Raw genomic sequence first — 23,420 nt, 5'->3', positions numbered from 1 at the left:
TAACAAGGGCACTTTAAATAGACAAAGAAAAAGAACCCTTTATTGGAGGCCACCCAGATCTGTTGATAGCTTTTCATTTGCACTTTAAGGTAGATGAGGCAGGAATGGAGGAAAATACCACAGGAATTGAAGCTATCAAGATAAAATATAAATGTGACTTATAGTCTGGCAAGAGTTTATTTCCTTATCCTTGACGAAGTAGTCAGTTTTGTAAATGCCAATGCAATTAGAATACATTTAATGCTGAAAAGATGAAAAGTCCAACCCATGAAATTCCCTCTAAGAGTTTGATAATCTCTGGTCACAAGATGAGGGTCCAGTTGAGAGAGCCAATTTTAATAGTCTCAGGATCATTATCTTTACTACCGAAAGATGATTCTTCTCAGCAGGGTCATTTATTTTCCCAACTCCCATGCCTGGGATCTTACTGAAAGTATTGTGGTGAGAAAAGCAACAGGCAAAAAAAATCTAGGAGCCTGGGAATTCTCCATCTGCCTACTACAATGACCACCTGGATTGGTGGTTACCTCTCTGAGTAAAGTAGGAATACTGGAACTGTACTAAGCATCAGAGTGCAATGCACCAGGAAAAGCCAATGCATGATTAGAATGCAAAATAATCAAGTAATGACTGACCTCTGGGGAACACTCTGCATAGGTCAGTGTTGGGTGTATTCCTTTTGCCAATAGACTTACCACCTTATCAACTGCCACAGAGGGCTACAGAACTGTTCCAGAACCACAGACTCCCTCAAGTTGCTCCTTAATAATCACACCCTCTATCCAACCCTAACCTGATGTATTCTCCATCACAATGACTGTCATTTTGAGAAAGTTATAGAAATGGAATCATACAGTGTATAGCCCTTTGAAGCTGGTTTTCCATTCAGGATAATGCCCTTGAGATCCGTATAAATTGTTCATGTATCAATAGTTTACTCCTTTATATTGCTGAGTAAATTTTTATTGTATGGTTGTAGTGCTGTTTGCTTATCCATTCACTCATTGAAGGACTGTTGGGTTGTTTCTGGTTTGAGGTTATTATAAATAAAATTGCTATAAATATTCATGTACAGGTTTTGTCTAAAGACAAGTTTTCATTTCCTTAGGAGAAATACACAGAAATATGATTGCTGGGTCATATGGTAAGTATATGTTTAACTGTATATGAAACTGCTTGTGTAACTGTTTTCCAATACAACTTTGCCACTTTACATTCCTACCAGCAAAATATATAAGATGCAGTTGTTCTGCATCCACACCAGCATCTAGTATTATCAGTATTTTTCCTTTAGCCATTTTAATAGGTGAGTAGTGGTGTATGTCCTTGTAGCTTTAATCCTAATTTCTCTGTTGGCTGGTGACACTGAATAACTTCTCATGTATTATTTACTATCCATATATCCTCTTTGGTGAAGTGTCTGTTCAAGTTATCTGAAGTATCAAGTTCAAGTCAAGCTTTGAAGAAGTTTTCTTCTGTGTTATATCTGCACTCTCCCTAGTGTACCTTCACAAAAAGCTGTAGTAATAAATTAAATTTCTCTCCAACTATTGTGAATGCTGGCCATGCTGTGATGGGACACAAGGCAGCATTCAAAACAAACAACAAACAAACAAATAAACTTGTCATTTTCTTCTAATATATCTTTTCTTGGTTCTATATTCCATGTCTGTATGCTAGGAATATTTCTTTTTTTTTTTTTTTTTTTTTTTTAGCATTTTATTTTATTTTATTTTTTTTTCCCCAATTTATTTATTTTCAGAAAAACAGTATTCATTATTTTTTCACCACACCCAGTGCTCCATGCAAGCTGTGCCCTCTATAATACCCACCACCTGGTACCCCAACCTCCCACCCCCCCACCACTTCAAACCCCTCAGATTGTTTTTCAGAGTCCATAGTCTCTCATGGTTCATCTCCTCTTCCAATTTACCCCAAAGCACATACCCTCCCCAATGTCCATAACCCTACCCCCCTTCTCCCAACCCCCCTCCCCCCAGCAACCCACAGTTTGTTTCGTGAGATTAAGAGTCACTTATGGTTTGTCTCCCTCCCTATCCCATCTTGTTTCATGGATTCTACTGCTAGGAATATTTCTTTTGGGTCTTTCAGCAGGGACAGAAAAATCTCACTAAATTCAGATAACAAAAGGAAGAGGGAGAGTGGAGCCAGGATGCCACAAGCAAAATTGTAGGGGAAAAGACATTTTTAGAGAGATGTAGATAGATTAGAAGTCTGACTCCTATCAAGAAATCATCAGTTATGTGTAAATATTAAATGTACCACAATAGTTGCTCTGGTGGGTGGCTAACTCCAGTAAAAACATAGAGTGAGAATTCAGAGTTGACTTTACAAAAGGAACCTTTCATCCAGCTTTAAAATGCATTCAAAATATTAGTTGTCTTGAAAATCTCAATTTTCCAGGTCTGAATCTTTTTCTTAAGATACATCTAAAAATTCCTAGGAGAGTATGTTTTAAAAATTTACATGTGTAAATATTAAAAAGTATATTAAAGTAACCTAAGTAAAATAAAATTTATCAAATCTTACTTTGAAAATCTAATCAAAGCACACATCTCCTTTAATGGAGAAGAAAAGGTGTGACTTAAGAAGTAAAGAAATAATGAAAGACCCTTAATATGAAGATTTATTTTGAGGATCTTTTATATTGGAATTCCTTTACTTTAAAGCTACCCCCTTACACCTGGGTGTCCAGACTCTGCCTTGTGTGCTACCTGTTAGAGACCCTGCTTTGGCCCAATACTGGTGCTTCCCTCCCTTCAAGGGGAAGATTCTGAGCAGTCAGTGGAATGCCCACTTGGAGCCTGTTCTACCCCATCCCCCTTCAGGAACATCTCGGAGCCCAGAGACCTGGAATTCCCTTCCTAGAGGGATTGAATCTGCTTCCAGGGCCAACACATGCCTCTTCCTTAACACCTCTTTCATCTTCTTCTCCAGGGCTAACCAGGCTTCTGGGATGCTCACTGAGAGGGTCCAAGTGTACCAGGAGTGGCTTTCGTGGGATATGGTTGTGGACTGTGAGTGTGTACATGCTAAGGTTTCCCGTTCATGTGTGTGAGGCCTTCCTTGTTCAGGATGGGGCCAGGCCTTCGGCTAGGGTTGGGGTAGGAGGTGAGGAGCATTTGACTCTAGCTCTAGGCCTCACAAACAACACTCAGTTGTAAGAATGACCTGTAAGTTTTCAGAAGAAAAACATTTCAAGCTCCATCTCAAAATTCACCAGTGCCACAACTGAGATATTTCTGCTTTTTAATTCATGTGGTGTGTTTCATATCCTAACAGAGGTACTCTGACAACTCCTATAATACTTAGTCTGTACTCTCCGTTTAGAACTTAATTCTATTCTGTCGCTTACAATGAGCTGTTGTTTTATTTGAGTTCTGTTTTCTTTTGTCTCCAACTAGAATGTAAGTCCCTAGAGACGGAAAAGAAGACTTATGCTTCAGTGGTACATACCTACTATATCTAGCAGAATTTTGAATACAAAGTAGGCAATAAATATTTGTTGCTTGATTGATAAACCTGTAATGTCTTATAAATATGTTAAGCAAGACTTAGGCTCACAGTTTTAAAACCCAAGTTTGTTGAGAAAAAGAAGCAGTTTCTCAGGTACAAAAGGAAACAATAAATTGGGGAAGGAGGAGTAAAGTCAACGGAAATCATTTGAGCGTCTGGCTTAGTTTGCACAGACCCCTTCCCCTTCCCTGGGTCCCACCATCACCTCAGTCTTTAAAATTGATAGGCAGACCTAGGTAGGATCTAGGAGACAGGGCCAATTTCAGTTGTAAAAACAGTGGTAAGCAAGGGATTTGTAGAGCTCTGTTGTTTCACAGCAAACAACTTATTTGTGCCCAGATCAAAAGTAAATAAACAGAATGGTTTTGAGTGTGATTAAGAGGATTACATGTTAGACAATCTGCTTTTGCTATTACCGCACCATCAACAGAAACTGCCTCTGCTTTTCTGGTCTGACACTACCAAGTTTTCCCATTAAAATATCAACGAAAGTCAGTTTATTCTTCTCAAAATCAGTTTCTGTTATTTTTCTAAGGTTGGTACCATGGATTCTTTGAAAGTTAAAGGTTTTAATTTGCCTTATAACATAGCGTGATTTGAGGTGGCTGTTTTTAGACTTGACTAGCCTTGCCAGCTGCCTGTATGACTGGGTCTACTCTGAGAATGGGACCATGCTGTCCATATAAAGCAGAGGATCTCAGAGTGTGTCCAGGGACCATGGGGAGCCCCAAGACTCTAAGGAGGTATGCAGAATCTATGCAATTTTTGTAATGATACTGACATGTTATAGGCCTTCTTACTCTCATTCTCTTATGAACATACAATAGAATTTTCCAGAGGCCACATGACATGATGACACCTTTGCTCTGATGAATAATGGACTGTGTCTTGTGTATTCTGGGATCTTAAAGATTTCTCAGTCTCAATTTCTTTCTTTTTGTTGTTGTTGTTTTAAGATTTTATTTATTTATCTGAGAGAGAGAGAGCAAGAAAGAACACAAGCAGGGTGGGGTGAGTGAGAAGCAGTCTCCCCTCTTAGCAGAGAGCCCACCATAAGGTGAACTTGATACCAGGACCCTGGGATCATGACCTGAGCCGAAAGCAGATGCTTAACCATTTGAGCCACTCAGGTGCCCCTTAATTTCTAATATAGAAAATACCTATAGACATAACCCACATAAATAAAAAGCTCTTTGGGGTCCTCAATTTTTAAGAGTATAAAAAGGGTCCTGGGAGTAAAAAGTTTGAGAAGCACCACCTTAAAGACAAAAGAGACTACCTAGATCTTTAGTTAGTATTTGAGCATACCAAAGTTCAGGGAAAAATGAGAGAAATAATTGAAAGGTAGAAAATCAGGTTTATAAGAAGAGGTGAAAGCAATGGGGATTGATCATCCTGGAGAAGAGCAGCTGGAGAGATGCCTTAATAATGATCTTCAGGTATGTGCAGGGCTGCTGTACAGAACAAGGAGAGGTTGGCTGACATGCAGTGTGTGAGATTCAAACTGGAGATAAAGCAGGCTTCTCTGACAGGCGCTGTTAAACAGCAGAGTGGGTGACTGACAAGCTTGTGGCATCTCCTCCTCTGGAGGTCTTTAAAAACCAGCTAGATTTCCATCTGTCTGGTCTGATTTAACTCTGGCCATGCCAGAAAGCCGAGGGGATGGAACAGATGATGTCTTGGGCTCTTCTTCCAGCCCCTTGATTCTGTAATTAACTTGATGAAAGGAGCTGTGGTGATTTGCAGTGCAGGGTTTGGACAGGAATGTGCTTGCCGATGTTGGGATAGGTCTTGTGTGGGAAAGCCAGAGGTTAGCTTCATGGCTGGTAGCGATCTGTATCATCCAATAACATGATTGATGCCTGGAGACACCCATTTCAGGTCAGACTTAGAAGGATTGGGCCCTAGCTCCCTGCCTAACCTTTCTCCTTATCTAAGATCAGTGAGAAAATGAATTTGATAGGTTGATTTTAGTCAGCTTAGGTGGGACCTGGAAAATTTCAAATATTAGATGTAAATGTAGGTTTGTGGGTGTGAAATTCTCATGATTCCAAAAGAAAAGTAAATGCAGTTCTTAATTTTATAGAAGGACAGTATCAGAAAGTCCAAATGGAAAGTATGAGAATAATGCTCTTTGTGGACATAGCATTTCAATTTTCCTGTATGGTGGTGCTTTATTTTTCCTTACAGAGTCAGAAGAATTACATTCCTTTTTGTTTTCAAAGATACTGCATTTTGGAAAGTAGAGTTTGACATTTCCCTTTATTGGGTCAGAGATCTGGAGCATCAACCAAATTCCAAGGCAGTTTGTTTCCTTTGCTTATCACTTGAATTTCCCTGAACAAAGTGCCTGGGCCAAAAAAAGAGGAAGGAAGGAATGCAAATTTGCTGGGCTTACGGCTGGATCCTGAGCGTAGGGACAACACAGAAGAAATCAGTAAAACCATCTGGGATAATGAGCTGGATTAGAGAATATAAGTGAGATTTTATCTAAATGTAGACCCAATCACCATGGTCTGTGTTGACACTTAAAAAATATTTGGATCATGCATTAGCCTGTCTTTGGTTGATTGATAGAAAGCAGAGAAAGACTACAGAACTGGGAAGACCCCCTTGGGTACTTTTCACAGTGTAGTTTGATCAGATATCATTCAGGAAAACAACCCTGGCAGATAGCAGATAACCTCATTGTGGGAAACGATTACCAGGCTCTACCTATCTCCAAAAGATTCCAAGAGGCTACTGACCTCTCTTTTGACAAAGCCTTGGTGTTGAATGAGATGGGAAGACCAGGCCTGCGGCAACACAGTAAATGCGCTTTCTGTCCCAGAGTAGAGAAAAGTGGGATAATTTCATAGAAGCTGTAAGACAATAAACCTCTTTAATTATTAAGACTCATATCATGCAAATACTTAATTATGCCCCTTGATGTTTGAAAAAAAGGGGAATAAAAGGGAGAGAGGAAGGAAAGGAATTTCTGTTTGAATTAATCTAGGAAAAGTATAATTCCAAAAGTTATCTAGTAAAATATCACAGGTGGAATTTTAAAATGAGTCTGACAATATCCTTCTTTCTCCTAACCACTCTTGCAGCAAAGCTAGCTAAAACAGCAAAGGTAAGGACAGGCTGCTGCATAAAAGCTTATCTGCTTCATGGCTTAAGAAGGAAATACTCTTCTCTCTGGGTCCTAAAAACTTGTGACCCTGGAGATCTGAGTAAATTTTATGCCTAGAAGAGGCAACCATCACCGCTTTGCTTGTTGTTTTTTGTTCTGTTTTGTTGTTGTTGTTGTTGTTGTTTTAAATCCCAATTTTAAGCCAATGGCAACCCAATCGAGAGGCTATGGGTGTGCATTAAGGAACTTCCCAGTTTGAAGCTTTGACCTTCCTTCGCTTCATTGATCTAAGATGTTCTTCAAGTCCATCTTTTGCCTACTGTGCTCTTCATTGTGCTTTCCCCCAACTGTCTTCCAACCAAAGTTTTACTCTTGGAAAAAGAGTCAGCTCTCATTCTATTGTGGCCTCCATACCTCCAAGAGCCTTGGACCACCGCCTACCGGCTGTGTAAACCTATCTTAAGACTTACTACTATTTGCTTTGCATCAGAGTTAGCTGTGAGTACATCTGCATTTGTCACTTAGTTGTGTGCTCCCACAGGGCAGGTGCCAAGTTATTTTCTTCAGATCTGTCTTACACCTAGTAGTTGCCCAATTAATGTTTACTACCAAGTCAACCCTGACCTTACACATCTTTTCCAGAAAAGGAATAAGATCCAGAAGCTAACTAGTAGATTTCACTTCTGGATATATATTTATTAGACCATTCAGTAAAACAACATAACTTATACATTCAAAAATAGAAGTAATGCGAAAATCCATTTCTAAATGCACATTTGTTCATTATAATTCAACAGGTTAGTGACTGAAAGAATGCACATATGTGAATGCACATGTATGATATTATGTTTATGTATGAATATAGACAGTTCATATCTATATTTTAGTTTTTCTGCCACAAACCAAACAAAATCAAGAAGCACTAGAAATGAACAAAACATTTAAAACATCATTCTAAAATCCTTGGTGAATCATATCCTGATTTTTATATGAAAAAAAAATGAGGAAGAGGAGAATAAGTTACTTTATTACTTTGTAACTTCCTAACAGAATTTTCTTAATTTTATAAAAGTACTGTGCTTTGAAAGACTGATACATTTTTAAAATTTTTATACTAATAGTTACCTGATGAAAAAATATGTAAAGATGACATCTAAAATGTAATATAGTCACTGGTTTTATTTTTCCTCTGTCCTTTATGTGGGGAAAATTATGAATTATTTTCAAGGGAGCAACATCACATTTCCACAGATGGGTACTTTCTAGGAAAAATGTAAATGTAGAACAAATAATTTTTTTTCCCCATGGGAAATGATCTCTGTAGTTGTTACAAAGCATTTAAAAACGAAAAACACATTGAATAATTATTGTTGAAGGAGATAAAATTGCATTTAAGTTTCTGCATGACCTGAGTATTTATTCTCTCCCTTTCTGATTCCTCCACCAAATTTCTTTTTCAAATCAGGTTTCAAACTTGCATTAATTTCTGCTTTGTGTGAATTTAGATGTTTGAGAGTCTGTGCAAGTGTATTTTATGTTACATTTTTAAAGCTTCTTTTGGGAAATTTGTTTCTGGAAAGTTCACTATGCTTGATCACAAAGATTTTTTTTTTTTCTTGTTAGGGGCAGAAGTCACATGCCAATTTTTTTTTTTTTTTTTAAATGTACAGAACCAGAAACACAGAGTGGGTCCCACAGCCTGGTAGTGGCAGAACTTGGTTTAATTGCATTTGGGGGTTATTTTCTATATTCCACTCTTTAAAAAATCTGCATTGGTTTGCTTATTTTCCAGTAAAATAATGCCCTTTGAAGAGACTGTATCAATCACAGTGTTCATGAAAAGTGCAGAATCTGTGATCTAAAGAACATAGGCTCTAAAAAGATTGACTTGAAAGCATTTCTCATTTTATCCTTCAGTTCTCCAGAAGGTCCTGGGGAGAAGCACTTTCAACGTTGATATGAACAGGATTCTCAGTATAGAATGGACTCCAAGTTTGGTTAGACCACAATGAAGTGTGTTGAAAGCTATTAGCAATTAAGAGTATGGCTCTGTGCTGATTTGCTTTATGGTATATTTCATGCTGCTCATGCACAGTAGGTAATACACATGGATTCAGCATAAATTTAATTTTGCACATTAAGTAAAGTGCAATAGATAAATTATGCCTGAAGAGGAGCCACCAGCTGCTGTAGCCACTTCAACTAATGTACCCCGGAGGTGCCTGAGCACATCACTTGTGTCGAACCACTAATGCATCCTGGATATCTGCATGGATACATTTGCTGTGTGAAGCCAGGAGTAGCCTCCTGGCTCTCAGGGAGGGGCCAAGGAAGGGAACTCGTCCAGCTTCCTGGGGCTGAGCTGCCCTCCCCCCGGCCCCCCGGGCTCTTGAGCATGCTTTGCCATGCCTGGCCTCATTCAAGGGCTTGGTGGAAGGGTCCTAGACAGGATTTTCCCACGACCTGGGGAAGTGAGAAGGAGCAGAAGGGACCCCAAACATCTCTCCCCTGGCTTACTTGAAGAATCCTGAGTCCATATGAAATGGGCGTTCCACTGAGAATTCAGACATCGGAAAGGATGCATTATGGCAAAGATGGCTGAATTAGAGCCGCTGGGGGAACACTTACTTTTGAATTTCTTGGCAACCTTGGACCTCATTTCTCAACCTTAATGTTCACTTTATGGTCATTTTTTTGTATTTAATATATCTACATCCCATACAGGGAATTGAAGCAGAACACTCTGAAGGCTTTAAGGAAGAAAACAGATCTCCACTCTGTGGCAAGATTCATTCCTGTGGCCGGGAATGGTGATGACATGCTTTAAGTTATTTGAGATGAGTAAGCAGTTACAAGTTCCACTGGAAATGTGGCTCCAGTCAATTTCAGCCAAACCCTGATAATGGAAGTTTCATCCTCTTGGCCATCCTCTCCTGGGGCCCTGTGACTGCACCTGTTTCAGGCCTCGGCTGTTTCCCACAAGGTGTGGAGGAATGCCTCGTCAACGCCTGTCATCGTGTCCTTTTGCCCATCGGAAGCACCCTACTAGGACTGGCTTTCTCCTACTAGTCCATTTGCCATACCCTCTTCTGAGGTAAATGGACTACAAAAGTAGCTGCTGCTGCGTCCTAAAAAGGAAACCTAAACATACTGAGGCATGTGACGAGGGCAGACTGGACTATCAAACAGTAGTAACAGGAACCACTTACCACACATCACCCCCATGCTAAGTCCTTTACATGTAGGATGTATCTAAATTCTCATGGAAATCCTAGTATCATTTTCATTTCACAGAGGAGCAACCTGAGGTTTTGAAATTCAAGTTACTTGTCCAAGGGCTAATGCGACTAGTGAAAAAGAAGAGCCAGTGTTCAAATCCAGACAGCTGGATGTAGGACCCATGTTCTACACCATCACATTACTCTGTCTCATACTGAACTTCCGTGCACTTTGCCTTTTGGGCTGTAATTCTTTTCCCTGTAAGCCAGCAGAGGTTTTCTTCAACTCACTTTTTAATTTTTTTTTTTTTTAATTTACAGACAAAGCAGATCACTTTGCCTTTAAATGAAAACTTTCTTTTGAAAGGAAACTTGAGATATTCTTCATGTAGGAAATCTATTTGTGATGAACGGTTTCTGTTCCCTCTGATGTTCCAGAGAAAGATTCTAAGATAAGAGTGAAAAGAGACTCCTGTTACCCATTAGTTAGTTGACTGATTTAGAGATCAACCTCACTTTGGAGATTTCCAACACTCCTTCTATAAGAACACAAGTCACAAGAGTAATGGATTCTTGTTCTGTCAAGGCCCTCCCTTGGGCTCACTGAGAAGGATCTAAGAGGGACCCTCCCAAGGGTGCCCTGGAGCCTATTTGCATGAGCTTCACGAGCGCTTTGTGCATCCACTTTCCCAATTCTGTAGGCAGTTACATTATATCAGTAGCCTGAAATTGGCCAAGGAAGGAGTCTTTATACCATAGAAGCCTGTAAGCACTACAAACCACGGCTTCTCTCTCTCTCCCTCTCCTTCTCTTTTAGAGGGTCAGTTGTGAAACATTTACATATACCAGGCCAGCACCAGGAATATCCTCTGTGTCTTCATGGGCCTTTATGACTCTTCTGGATGCCTGATCATTCTTGCTCTACTAGTGCTCAATCCACAACTCTTTTTTTTTTTTTTTTAATATTTTATTTTATTTTGACAGGCAGAGATTACAAGTAGGCAGAGAGACAGGCAGATAAGAGAGGGGGAAGCAGGCGCCTTGCTGAGCAGAGAGCCCAATGCGGGGCTCGATCCCAGGACCCTGAAATCATGACCTGAGCTGAAAGCAGAGGCTTTAATCCACTGAGCCACCCAGGCGCCCCGCAGTCCACAACTCTTGAAGAGAGAAATAACTCTCATCATCAGCATAAAACTCTTTATAGCATATAAAGCATTATTCTTGTGTTGGGTTTTAGCAATGTTGAAATTGGGCATTATTTACTGGGGCAAACAGAAGGTGTTGCAATACTAATAAAGATGTTTACGTCTAACCCTGAAAGTGGGTATATGGTAGTGGAGTGCTCCAAAACTTTTTCCTAAATACAACCATGTCAGCCTACACAAGAAAGAGAATATTCTAAGTATTTTAATGAAGAAATAAGAAAACATATTTTTTGGCAGAGATTATTGCTGTCGACAGAAATGCTCTTCACCAATGACTAGTTCTCCTTTGGATCCTGTTAGCACTGACTAGGATCACAATGGCTACAAACTGGGCATTAGATTCTCAGGATTGCACACATAACTTTGCCTAAAATTACCCACAGGGCCTAGCCACATCACTTGCATATGAATTGCCTCTATTTCATTTAGGGTTCTGCAGTTCCAGGCAATAGACCTTAATTTCAGCAGAAAAGAAATTTACTGGATAATTTTTGGATGGCTCAAGGAACTGATGGGAAGGTGGGAGAACCAGACTCTAAGAAGAACTGACACCAGGGGATTAGCATAGACCAGTTACTTTCTTGGTAGCACACAACCACTGGGAAGGAATCAGCCACAGCCACATCCCCTCCGGTTACTACACTCTTTTTAAAATATGGTGCTGGGAACTTGGGAGGGATAAGGACAGAGCACCTTCACACAATAGGCGAAAGGCAATTCCCCTAAAGGGAATCAAGATGCATTACCAAAACATAAAAAAATAGATGCAATATGCTCACCACAACAATCAATGGAGAAGATTAGCAACTACGGTTCACAGATTATTTAAAAATGTTTTGAACTTTAAAAAAAAAATGATTTGAGAGAGAGAGAGAGAGCATGCATGCACAAACAGTTAGGGGAAGGGGGAGAAAGAGAATCTCAAGCAGACTCTGCATTGAGTGTTAGCCCGTACAGGGCTTGATCACACAGCCCTGGACCACGAGATCATGACTTGAGCTGAAAAGCAGCAGTTGGATGCTTAACTGACTGTACCACCCAGGCGCTCCTAATGTTTTGAACTTCTATGATAAAGTCCTGAAAACCTTATTCATGAGCCTCATACTCTTGAACAGGTTGTTTTTAACTCGATGCTTCAAAGTCAAGTCAAATTTGTGCTTCATTTATTCAAGTCTGTGAGCTTATATTAGATCCATTCCTGGTTCCACTTATGTCTTTACCCTAGTGTTTTCTTTTTTGCTTTATGCCTACTTCTAATTTATATTATGTAGCTATATTTTATATATGTTCCTAAGCTGCCTAGAATACTTCTTTCCTTTCATTTCTTTTTTATTTCTTTTTTTTTTTTTTTGGCAGCAAGGCAGCCTATAAATAAATAGATACACACAATCATTTCTTAGGACTCTTTTCTAATTTTAATATCCTATTGTTCTCATTCGGAAAAATTGGTTATTCAAGGGAAGAGAAAATGTTCTCTTAAATTCAAATATAATCTCAGAGTCGACTTGTCTTGACTGATACTTACTCAAAACAGAGTTGCTTTTTAAATCTCTTTACTTAAATTCACATGCAGGGGAAAGCAATACCATAGAAGTAAGAGGAATGGTAATTATTTCCCCAGAGAACAATAATTTTGCAATAAATTTCAAAAACAGCACGATTTAGCAAATTAAGCTTACAGCCAAGGATATTAAATAGAGTTAACTTTGTAGAAATAAATTCTGATACCACAGGCTTCAAACATTACTTTAAATGTATTCATTTTTGGGGAAAAAAAAAAAAAAAGCTAGTGAAGGGGCCCTAAAGGCTTTGGTTTGAGATGTTGGGTTTTGTTTATAAAGGCTGAAGGAGTGAAACCTTTCTCACACCAGGCAGGATATAATGAATATATGTCTATATGAACACTTTATTTTGATACTACAAGGCTGCCAGTAAGCAATATTGATAGCAGCATCCCCTTCAAAGGAAACTTGTACTTTGCAGCCATGCTTCTGTGCTTTGGCAACTCCACATGGAAACAGTATTTCTTTGATCCTATATTTAGTACTGATATTGTTTATGTTTAAATGTTAAAAATAACTCTTTAAAGCCACATGCCCGAAGGTTAATAAGAAAGGCACATTCTCACCTTTAAAAGGGTTTACAAGACATCGAGGACCACTGTCTGTAACCACATACTAAACTACAAGTTTGAGAGGACTTGAATTGAATGATAATTCATTATGAAAACCTTCCTTTTTGACTCTCTCCTCAGTGCATGTGCTTAGGCCCACTGAATTGTCATTTGGATTTCTTTTTCTTGGTCCAGTCTTTGCTGAAGAGAACCAAAGCATCAGCCTAAGAGGGAAAAAAAGATAAAAAGAGAGAAAGAAGGAAAAAAGAAGACGAAAAACGATATACCTTGAATAACACACATACACTGCCTCCCCCAACCTGTCTGTTGATCCAGCAATCTCTCTAGTGATCTGGCGATCTATCTAACAATCTCAATCCATCTAATGGACACAGTTGTTTTTTTTTTTTTTTTCTCTGCTTTAATCTCGGGAACAGTTCACAAATGGAAAGACAGAAGTTGGCCCTCTCTTACTTAAGCTAGAAGCATTCCTCCCAAAGTGCTGATGCTGGTCTATTGTCAGACTGCACTGCTCTCTCTCATTAATATTAACCATTTCCTCTAAAGTGTCTTCCTCTTTGACTTGCTCTGTTTTAAGGAGCCATTATTCTTATAGTGGTTGCTAAGTCACCATCAAAGAATTCTAAGATCTTTGAAGCACGAACATACAGGAAATCGGCATTATCAGTTCCTTAGTCTTTGCAGGTAGTGTGAATTTATTTTTGAAAGAGGTAGAGAAATTGTGGTTGGGTCCATCTAAGTCAAAATGCATTCTACTCCAGAAATGCGTATCACTGAAGAATTAACCACACTGTTATCAATGTTATCTGCTCTGTGTCATTAACTTCTACTGAAGCCTACCTAAATGACTGTGTGTATCTCTGCATGTGTGTGGAGTGTGTTTTCCTAAAGATAATGTATGTTCTATTTATAGCTAGGATATTTTTGTAGAAGAAAACTGAGGCTATACTTTGTCACTTCTATGTAATCAAGTTGAGAATTTTTATTAATCTATTTACTGGTTGATAGGCTAGTTGGCTGCCAGGTAGGAATGGAGAAGGTTCTGTTTAGATTTTGTTTTGTTTTCTTGGGAAGTAAAAAAAGGTGACTCTGTGGCTTAGTAATCAGAGATGAACTATTCATAAAAGTGTCTGATGGAATGCTTTCTTTGATTGCTGCTGATGAATCAAATCTCTTTAGTTTAACCTTGGCCTCCAAACACAAACTTAATCCAAACTTGCTTCTAGAATACCACGTGTGGCAAATCTGTGATCCTGCCAAACCACCTGAAAAGAATTATTTTCCTTGCACACAAAAAATAATTGTCAGCTCTTTAAAGTTCAGACTGTAGAGGTTTTGATCAATTAAAACCGCTTCCATACCTCAGTAGCATTCCCAAAGGTTAAATACATTTCTGTTCTTGCATCTACAGGATAATTATGGGAAAGTGAGTGAATTTCTTCTCTGAAAAGATATGGAAACTAAGTAGTTATTTGTGCCTGCAAATCCTTTTGGGTCTAAAGAACCAGCAAGATAATAAATTGTTTTGCTAAAAACAGGAAGTTTGGCAAAGATGCAAAAGTACAGCTAAACTTTGGCCAGGAAACCCAAAACATTGTGTTCTTCTTTGAAAGTATTTCCAGCGAGAAAAAAAAAAAGCGGAGTGCCTTGAATACATAGTTTAAGAAACAGTGAAGGCATCTGGCAACATGAACTGCTTGCCAAACTTGTGGTCGTGCTGTGCTTGCTGCTGGAAAGATGTGCCAGTTTTCAATGACTTATGTCATGCACAGCTGGAAACCCACGCATAAGATCTCGAATGTTGTGAAGTCCAAAACGATTCGAGAAAATATCTCCCTTTCAAACTGTAAAAAATATTAAAGAAAAGAAAAAGAATTACGTGGAGTTTAGATGGGGAAAAACCAACTTCAGATTTCCCTGGGAAACCTGTTTCAAGGCAGGAGCGTTCAATCAGTTGAGGTATTCTGGAAGTTGTTAGGTTTTTTTTTCTCTCTCTCCCCTCCCTCAAATTCTTCATACTCACTCTTGCCAGCTTTATTAATATGATTGTGATTATGTGGCATCTGTTTTGGACAGAGCCGATAGGATTGTAATTTCCACTTCAGTCCATCAGTCTGGAAAGACTTCAAAATGTGGGCCAGAAAAAATAAGAAATTAACCCAAGACGTCTGGAAAAGAAAGTATTGTGCTTCTGTCTATTCCAGCTGCAGAGAACTCTGGGACATCTTGATTGGAGGAGGATGTGTTGGAGAAATGATGATCCGTGGGCATGCAGGACCTTTTCCAGCTGGAAATGGCAATGGGACTCCTTTTATTCTCCCTTTACAATGATTAGGATTGGAGTTTTGAACTCAGGATTCAAGGAGAGGAACTTCCAACTTTAGTTCCTACCATTTATTTGGGGTGGAAGCAATTGTCCAGCTCCCTTTTTCTCTCATTTGAGCAGTAGGAGAAGGAAACAAAGCAACCCATCAGGGTCAGCAGCTGGAGTCAGCACCTCCAGGGAGGGACCTTATGAACACCTGTACCAAGGATCCAGAGGCAAGCAGAGAGGAAAGTTTCCCCTTTCTTTCTTCTTCTGAGATGGGCTTTCTTTAATCACTATTTTCTCCCTCTGTCTACTCTGTTGTTTGGTTTTACCTTTGATGTACCTCTTGGTCTTAACTGCCAATTGTTTTCTCTTGGTGGGGGAAATATTGAGCAGCTTAGTGTAGCCATGGAGTAGGGAATATGGACCTTTGGCCCCGGTTTTGTACCTGGTGACCAAGACAATTCTGTCTCTCTAAATCAAGATCTCTTCATCTGTTGATGAGTCATTGTAATGGTACGTCAAAGACGTGGTGAATGGAACAAGGCACAAACTGCAACCCTTGGTAGGTTGCATGGATTCATATGTGATCAACAAATGTTGGCCCCTATTGGGATGGAAGGAGCGAGCCCACAAAGTGACTTGCTCTACCCAGGAGTCAGTCTAGAAAAGTGTTTGGTTTTTCTCAGCATTAATTTGTTCTTTTTAGAAACAAATGCCACCAGCTTTGAGACTGCCGTATTAAAAAAAAATTAAAATATATGGTCTTTAATTGCTGATTAGAAAATGACTGGATAATTTAGAGATTTTCAAGAGAGAAAAGAAACAAGAATATCCTTTAATTTACTACCTAGAAATAACTGATTTGCATGTCGACATAATTCTTTCAGTCTTTTTTTCTATGATTTTGTTTTAAATTATCAAAGTGGCACAGTGTTATATACCCTAAGCATTTTACAATACATTATTTTGTAAACATTTTCCCACTTTAAATATTATTTTTTAAATGCCTAAAAATATTAATCTAAAGGGCACTGTATCATCCCATTGTATGGATATTCGTACAGGAATTAAGGATTAAGTGTTCTTTCTTTCTTTTTTTCTCTTTAAAAACATCGTGATGAATACCTTTGCATGTGTATTTCCTTAGGATGAAATTACTAGATTAAAAAAAAAAAAGTCTTTTTAGGAACTCTTGATAAGTGATCATGAGGCTTGGAAATTAAGAGGGATTTACTTTGCTTAGAAAGGGTGGAGGGAAAGAGCTCTTACCACAACATGAAGCAGGGAATGCTGGCTGAAGCACACTAGGGGTTGAAATGGCTTCTTGCAGAACAGGTGGCCCAAAGCCCCTGCCTCCCTCTGTGTGTGTGTGTGTGTGCGCGCGCGTGTACAGTATATATATGCGTGCATGCTCTCTTCCACTCCCACCCCACTTACCCTGGATTGGTTCTGATCTCCAGCAGGGAGGGAGTGAGGCTAGAAGATGGAGAGGTTGTCCTTAGGGCTGACTTAGGGATTCTATAGGCACAAGAAATATTGCCTGGGAGGCCGAAGCAGCAGAGTGGAGCAGAGAGCTCTTCTCCCCACCTCTGCATGGAACCTCACACCACACTTGCCCCTTGAGGACTGACAGCTCAGGCTGTTTCAGCAGGCAGCACCCCTGCCTAGACAGGGCTATTTTCACAGTCAGCACTTCCAACAGTGAAAACTGCAAAGCTTCCTCAGGTGGCTTCCTGAGTCCCTGAAAGGAAGGGAGCCTTCACAGTAGGAAGTCCACAGAACAGATGCCCACTGTGATGCTGCCAGCAGCGGGGTCTGTGAGCACTTGTAAGATGCCTCCGGGGAAGCTGGGGTCCCAGAAACAAAATCTGTTCGGGTGTCTGCAGGGACTGGACTTCCTGTTTGAGCATGCGGGGGCTTTTGCCAGGAAGAGGTGGGTTTAACTGCTTCATGACTTTATTTGTGCCACAGAATGGCCAAGCTGCGGCGTACTGGCTGTCATAATAGGCAGTGCCTTAGTCAATGAAGTGATGAAAACGGAGCAGGAATTGAGAAAAGAGGGAAAATTGTGATTAAAGGGAAAAACTGAAGCCGTGCAAATCTAAAGTTTTAAGGAACTGGAACCTGGTAGCTAAGTGGCTGAGCAGAGCTACTTAGAATTACAGAATGGGGGCGCCTGGGTGGCTCAGTGGGTTAAGGCCTCTGCCTTCGGCTCAGGTCATGATCCCGGGGTGCTTGGATGGAGCCCCGCATCGGGCTCTCTGCTCAGCGGGGAGCCTGCTTCCTCCTCTCTCTCTGCCTGCCTCTCTGCCTCCTTGTGATCTCTGTCAAATAAATAAATAAAATCTTTAAAAAAAAAAAAGAATTACAGAATGTGCAGGCTGGAAAGAAGAGTAGAGGGCTTCTATTTCCACCCCCTCATTTTACAGGGGAGGCATCTGTGAGTCCCAGGGAGCCTCAGTCCCAGCCTGAGCCAGAGCAGAGTTCTGCTGGCCCTTCACCTAGACCTCCTCGCACCGCCTCCTGCTGCCTCTCTCGTCCGTGCCCTGATGCACGTGGGGGCTCTTAGTGAGGTGGACAGTGCAGAGCAGTTGTCCCCCCCTCCCCAGTCTCTTTGGGTTGCTATATCAGAATGTTGTGACGGGGTGGCTTCAACGACAGTTTATTTCTCACAGTTCTGGAGGCTGAAATTCCAAGATGGGGGGGGGCGGGTTGAGTTCTGGTGAGAACCCTCCTTTGTGTTGCAGAGAGCTGACTTGTCTTTGTATCCTTACACAGCTGAATGAGAGAGAAAGGAAGCAAGCTCTCTCTATATTCTTCTTATATGGTCCCTAATCCCATTCAGGAGGACTCCTTCCTCATGACCACATTTAACCGTAATCACCTCCCAAAAACCACACCTCCAAATACTGTCATGTTGGGGGGTGGGGTTTCAACATAAGAAATTGGGTGGAGAGGACACAACCACCCCGTTTATAGCATCCCTCATAGAAAGCACACAGGAATGGGCTTCAACATTTGGTCCCTGTTCTCCTGTCTGGCTTGAGAGCCCCCCAGACCGTTCTACAGTCCTGATGCCCAGGCTGCAAGCCAAAATGGTTAGGATCTCAGAGAGATCAGGATCTCTCTGGGGAGATGCCAGCACCAGTATTGTGTAAAGCTCGCCCGTGTGACAGGAGCGTTGTCACTGTGTCGGCGGCAGGCCCCAGGTCTCAGCGTGCTGCTCCGACCACTGGCCTGTTTGTTACCTGGTGATTGCAGTGCTTGAAGTCAGGACGGCGGGCTTTTCAAGACCCTCTCAGTTCTAGAAGCTGAGAGTCTGAGTATTAAGAATACACACTGGGGGCACCTGGGTGGCTCAGCGGGTTAAAGCCTCTGCCTTTAGCTCAGGTCATGATCCCAGGATCCTCGGATCGAGCCCCAAATCGGGCCCTCTGCTCGGCAGGGAGTCTGCTTCCTCCTCTCTCTCTCTGCCTGCCTCTCTGCCTACTTGTGATCTCTGTCTGTCAAACGAATAAATAAAATCTTTTAAAAAAAAAAAAGAATACACACTGTATCCAAATAGACTTAACGAAGCACACCTTTTCTGTTCCCTCTAATTCTCTTCTCTTCTTTCCCTACCGCAAAGATTCCCATGACCTCTTCACTGGTCCTCAAAGAAAAAGAAATGAAATGTGTTGCATTGCCCTGAAATCACCGAAAGGCCAAACAGCTATTTGGTGTTTTGGTGATAACTGAGGCATGAGCCTTGCTCACTCTGTGTGCTCCTTGCCAACATCCCCCTCCCCCCACCTCTAGAGCCCCTCCTCACAAGACCTAATTTTGGAAACACCAACGTAATGCTTATGAAGTCACGCCCCATGAGGTTTGGTCTTGGAGAAGTGTTACGGCTGAGAGAACACAGTCCATGCAATCAGAAGTAATTTCAAAATAAATCAAGTCCTCTACTTGCACTTCTCAAATGTCCTGTGTGAATGGAATACAGTGGCCCCAACACTTCTCACATTCTCCCCTTTTCTTCCCCCATCCATTGCTCCTGCAAGCTACAGCTGGTTTCTAAAGCACTCCAGGCCTTCACTTATACTGCCCTTACATTTCTGTGGTACTTTTCTCCTGCTCATTTTTACCTGAATCTCTATCTGGAAGCCCTAGAGTGTCCCCTCAGAAGGCAGCACTGACCTCAGAGGGCTGAAGGAGGTGAGCACTATAAAGACAGGATGTTTGGAACCACCTTGAGGAGGCCCAGGGAAGAAAAAGGCAAGGAACACTCAGGGGCTAACAATGGCTATCCCTTCATACAGAAGTCCCTGGTGTGGCTACTGGAGCTCCAGACAGGTCATGGCTGGGAATCACAGCTACCCTGGTACTGAAGGGGTTAAGGAGGGAGAGAGGGTGCGTAGGCCTTTGCTGCTTAGAAGCAGAGAGCTGGCTTGGGTGACCTCCTGAAGCTCTTCTTTACTGGGGACTGCTCATCTTCTCCCTTCTCACATACGGAAAGTATATTTGGCAGTATCTCGCCTTGGGTTCGCTAAGTAGACTATCACTGTCTTCAACACAGCTAGCTGTAAAGCCAGAGTTCCATTAGGCTCCCTGACTAAAGTTCTTTGGTGAAGATGTTAGAAACAGAGGCTGAGTAAAATCGGTTTAATGTTTCCTCAGTGTTTTCCTGAATGACAGGAAGAGAGCTCTTTCTTTTTTTCTTCTTTTGGTTTATTTATTGCCCCCATTTTTTTTTCTTACTGTAGCACTTGGGGTAAAGGCTGAGGGGCTCCAGAGAAAGCTCTATTTCCATGATTTAATTTTATGGACAGAAAGTTCCACTCTCCTCCTCTGAATGTTGAGAATATCCTATAACATGACATGGGGCTGGGCTCTGAAGATGGCTTGGAGCCCTCTTTGGAATAAAGCAGGATGGAAGGAACTGTGTGGAGAGTCATCAGACACTTTATGGAAAGGGGAGCAAACTGTTGAAGGTGCCTTGGAAATCTGACTTGTTCAGCAGGGCAGTTAATGTTAAAACATATTCTAAGAGTCTTAGTTATTCTGATATAGAAAAGGGGAGACTGAGCCATCGATGCCTATTTCACCCACAATGTGTATATCTGGGCCAGTTTCATGTTACCCAAGATTTGTTTTCTCCCTGCCCCACTGCCTTGGCATCAGGGTAGGAATGACAGAACTTGGAAAGCCACTCAAGGAGGTCCAAAGCCAGTGGCCATAGGGACTTAGAAGAGTAGGGAAATTTTATCTTATAAAGACCTGTTTTTTACTAGGCAAATTTCTCAGTGAAATGGGGTTGGGGAGGGAGTTAAAGGGGGAGTGGATTTTGGAGCTAGAATGACCTGGGCTCACATGATTCATTAACTGTGTGAGTTTGGGTCTCTAAGTTTTGCATCTGTACAAATTATATATTAATAATTTCCACTACTTTATCCAGCCACTTAAGGATTAAATGAAAGAACATTTGTAATGTGTCTGGCATGGTGCCTGGCTCATAGTAGATGCACAATAAATGGATGTTTCTCTTCTTAGATACACATATACACACTTGGAATAATACTTCAATGGAGTTTTCTCAACGGGTTGCTTACTTTTGTTCTGAAACACTGGTTCCTAGCAGGCAGAAATAATGAGTGCACAGAACTGAGTTATTTCCAAAATATGGGTGAATGCACAATTTCTAAGTAAATAATTTGATGGGTGTTTTCATTATGGGGTGCTAAAGATGTATAAAATCTAGCTTGCTCATGCCCTCACTGAGTATACAAATGGTGAAGCTGGGAAGATAAGTATATACACTGTCAACACTCTGAGATGAGGAATAAAGACGTTTGAGTCATATCCCTATCTAGTTTTGTTATTAAAGCTCTCAAATATGCCATTAGCCACCCTAAGGCAGCCAGTTCCTACTCTTCTCTTGTGTGGGGCCATGTGTAGCCTCTTTCCCTAGGTGACTCAGCTGCTGCTGGGAACACCACCATTATAACTCTTCCCCCAGACACCCTGCACTACTGCTGCCTCAGGCCCTGCTCTGGCTCCCCATCTGCTCTGTTTTGCTCTAGCCAGTCCCTGTGGAGGCTGCAGATTCCTCCCTGCCTAGGCTCCAGCTGCTCCACTAAGAACTGTCATTTCTCCCCCTCTCAGAGGATAAGACTCTACACATAGCACCTGTTTCAAACATCTTAAGATAGTAACGTTAGTGATTACCAGATTGACTTTGGAGTCAGAATGAATGGGTTCAAATCCTACTTCCACCAACTCCTAACTATTACTCTGTGCAAATTAACAATTAAGCCTCAATTTCCATGCCTAGAAACTTGGGGCTAATAAATATGAGGACTAAATGAGATGGTAATCACTCAGCACAGCATATAGTAGGCTACCAGGAAGTGTTTGCTTTTCTTTGCTAACAATGACAGTTTTGGAGTGTTAGGTATGTGACTGATTTACTTTTTTTTTGTTGCATTTCCTCAGAGGCTGGGCCAGTGGTCCTCTCCTGGTCTTCCTTCCCAACTCTGTGTCCCAGAATGGGACTTAAAATCTTGAATTCAGCTCTGCATTTGGGAAAGCTGTTTTCCTTCTAGGACCACTTCTTTTCTTACCAGGCTTTGCCACAGTTTTTAAATCCTTGTTTGAGGCTCATAATCCTAAGCATCAAGGGAAGTACTCAAGGTACTCAGCATCATTTCTTCCAAACACAACCCCAATTTTCCCATCAAAAGATCCATTATTTAGCCTGGAGCTTTAGCCTAAGGGAGGGGTTACAGGCTTCCCACAGATCTAGGGGCTAGGGGAGGTACTCCCAAGGAAGGTAAGCAAGCACAATAAGAATTCCCAGGAAAAAGCTTATGCATTCATTCGGAGCCCTGGTTTTTGTAACTGTTGCTCATAGATTACCTTCAGATCTCCTGGTCTGGAGGCCAGCAAAGATTGCAATTGCAGCCTCAGTGGACTGCAAATGTTTGCATAACTTTGCATAAAAAAAAAAAAAAGCTGCAGAGAGTCTGGCTTCTAATCAGCTTGAAAGTAAAGGTGCTGAGATTCTTCCCTTTGGGTCACTGACAGGTCTTGGTACTCTCTCAACAACAGGAGCATATCAATAATAGATCAGAACGCTTGGACAATCACAAAGGTTTAAGAAACAATCAAGAGCTAGGAAGTTGAACATGAAATCATCACCTACACAAGGCCATTCCTTCAAGACAGGGAGAGGTATAGCTATTTCACCTACTGCACAGAAATGAACAAAGAGTCAAGCAAAATGAAGAAATGGAGAAATACGTTCCAAACAAAGAACAGGACGAAACCTCAGAAAAAAGCCTCAATGATATGGAAATAAGTTATCTATTTGATAAAGAATTCAAAGTAATGGTAACAAAAATGCTCACTGAACTTGGGAGAAATGAATAAGTACTTCAACAGACAGAAGATATAAGTAACAAACAGAAGTCACAGAGCTGAAGAATACAATAACTGAACTGAAAAACAGACTAGAGGATTTCAACAGCAGACTGGATAAAGCAACTTGCTAAAAAAAAAAAAAAAGATTAGCAAGTTGGAAGAAAAAGCAGTGGAACTCACCCCCAGCAGCAAAAGAAAAAGAAAAAAATAAGGATAATTTAAGAGACCTCTGGGACAATATCAAGTAGAATAACATTCACATTATAGGGGTGCTGAAAGAAGAGACAGAAAAAAAAGCAGACAATTTATTTAAAGAAATAATAGCTGAAAATTTCCCTAACCTAGGGAAGGAAAGAGACATCCAGGTCCAGGAAGCCAAGAAAGTCCCAAATAAGATGAATCCAAAGGGAATCACACCAAGAAACATTATCATTAAAATGTCACAATCAAAGATAAAGAGAGAATCTCAAAAGTAGTAAGAGAAAAATAAATTGTTACA

The 23,420-nt window shown here is 40.9% G+C and overlaps 1 pseudogene; it reads left to right on the top strand.

Annotated features, from left to right (window-relative positions):
- Window positions 1–18,655: 18,655 nt before the first annotated feature.
- The window catches only part of LOC122915442, an 80,845-nt pseudogene continuing 76,080 nt past the window's right edge, over window positions 18,656–23,420 (top strand).

The sequence above is a fragment of the Neovison vison genome, chromosome 8 (genome assembly GCF_020171115.1).
Source record: "Neovison vison isolate M4711 chromosome 8, ASM_NN_V1, whole genome shotgun sequence".
Classification (NCBI taxonomy): Eukaryota; Metazoa; Chordata; class Mammalia; order Carnivora; family Mustelidae; genus Neogale; species Neogale vison.
The sequence above is the reverse complement of the archived record's forward strand: the minus strand, read 5'-3'. Positions and strand labels throughout refer to the sequence as shown.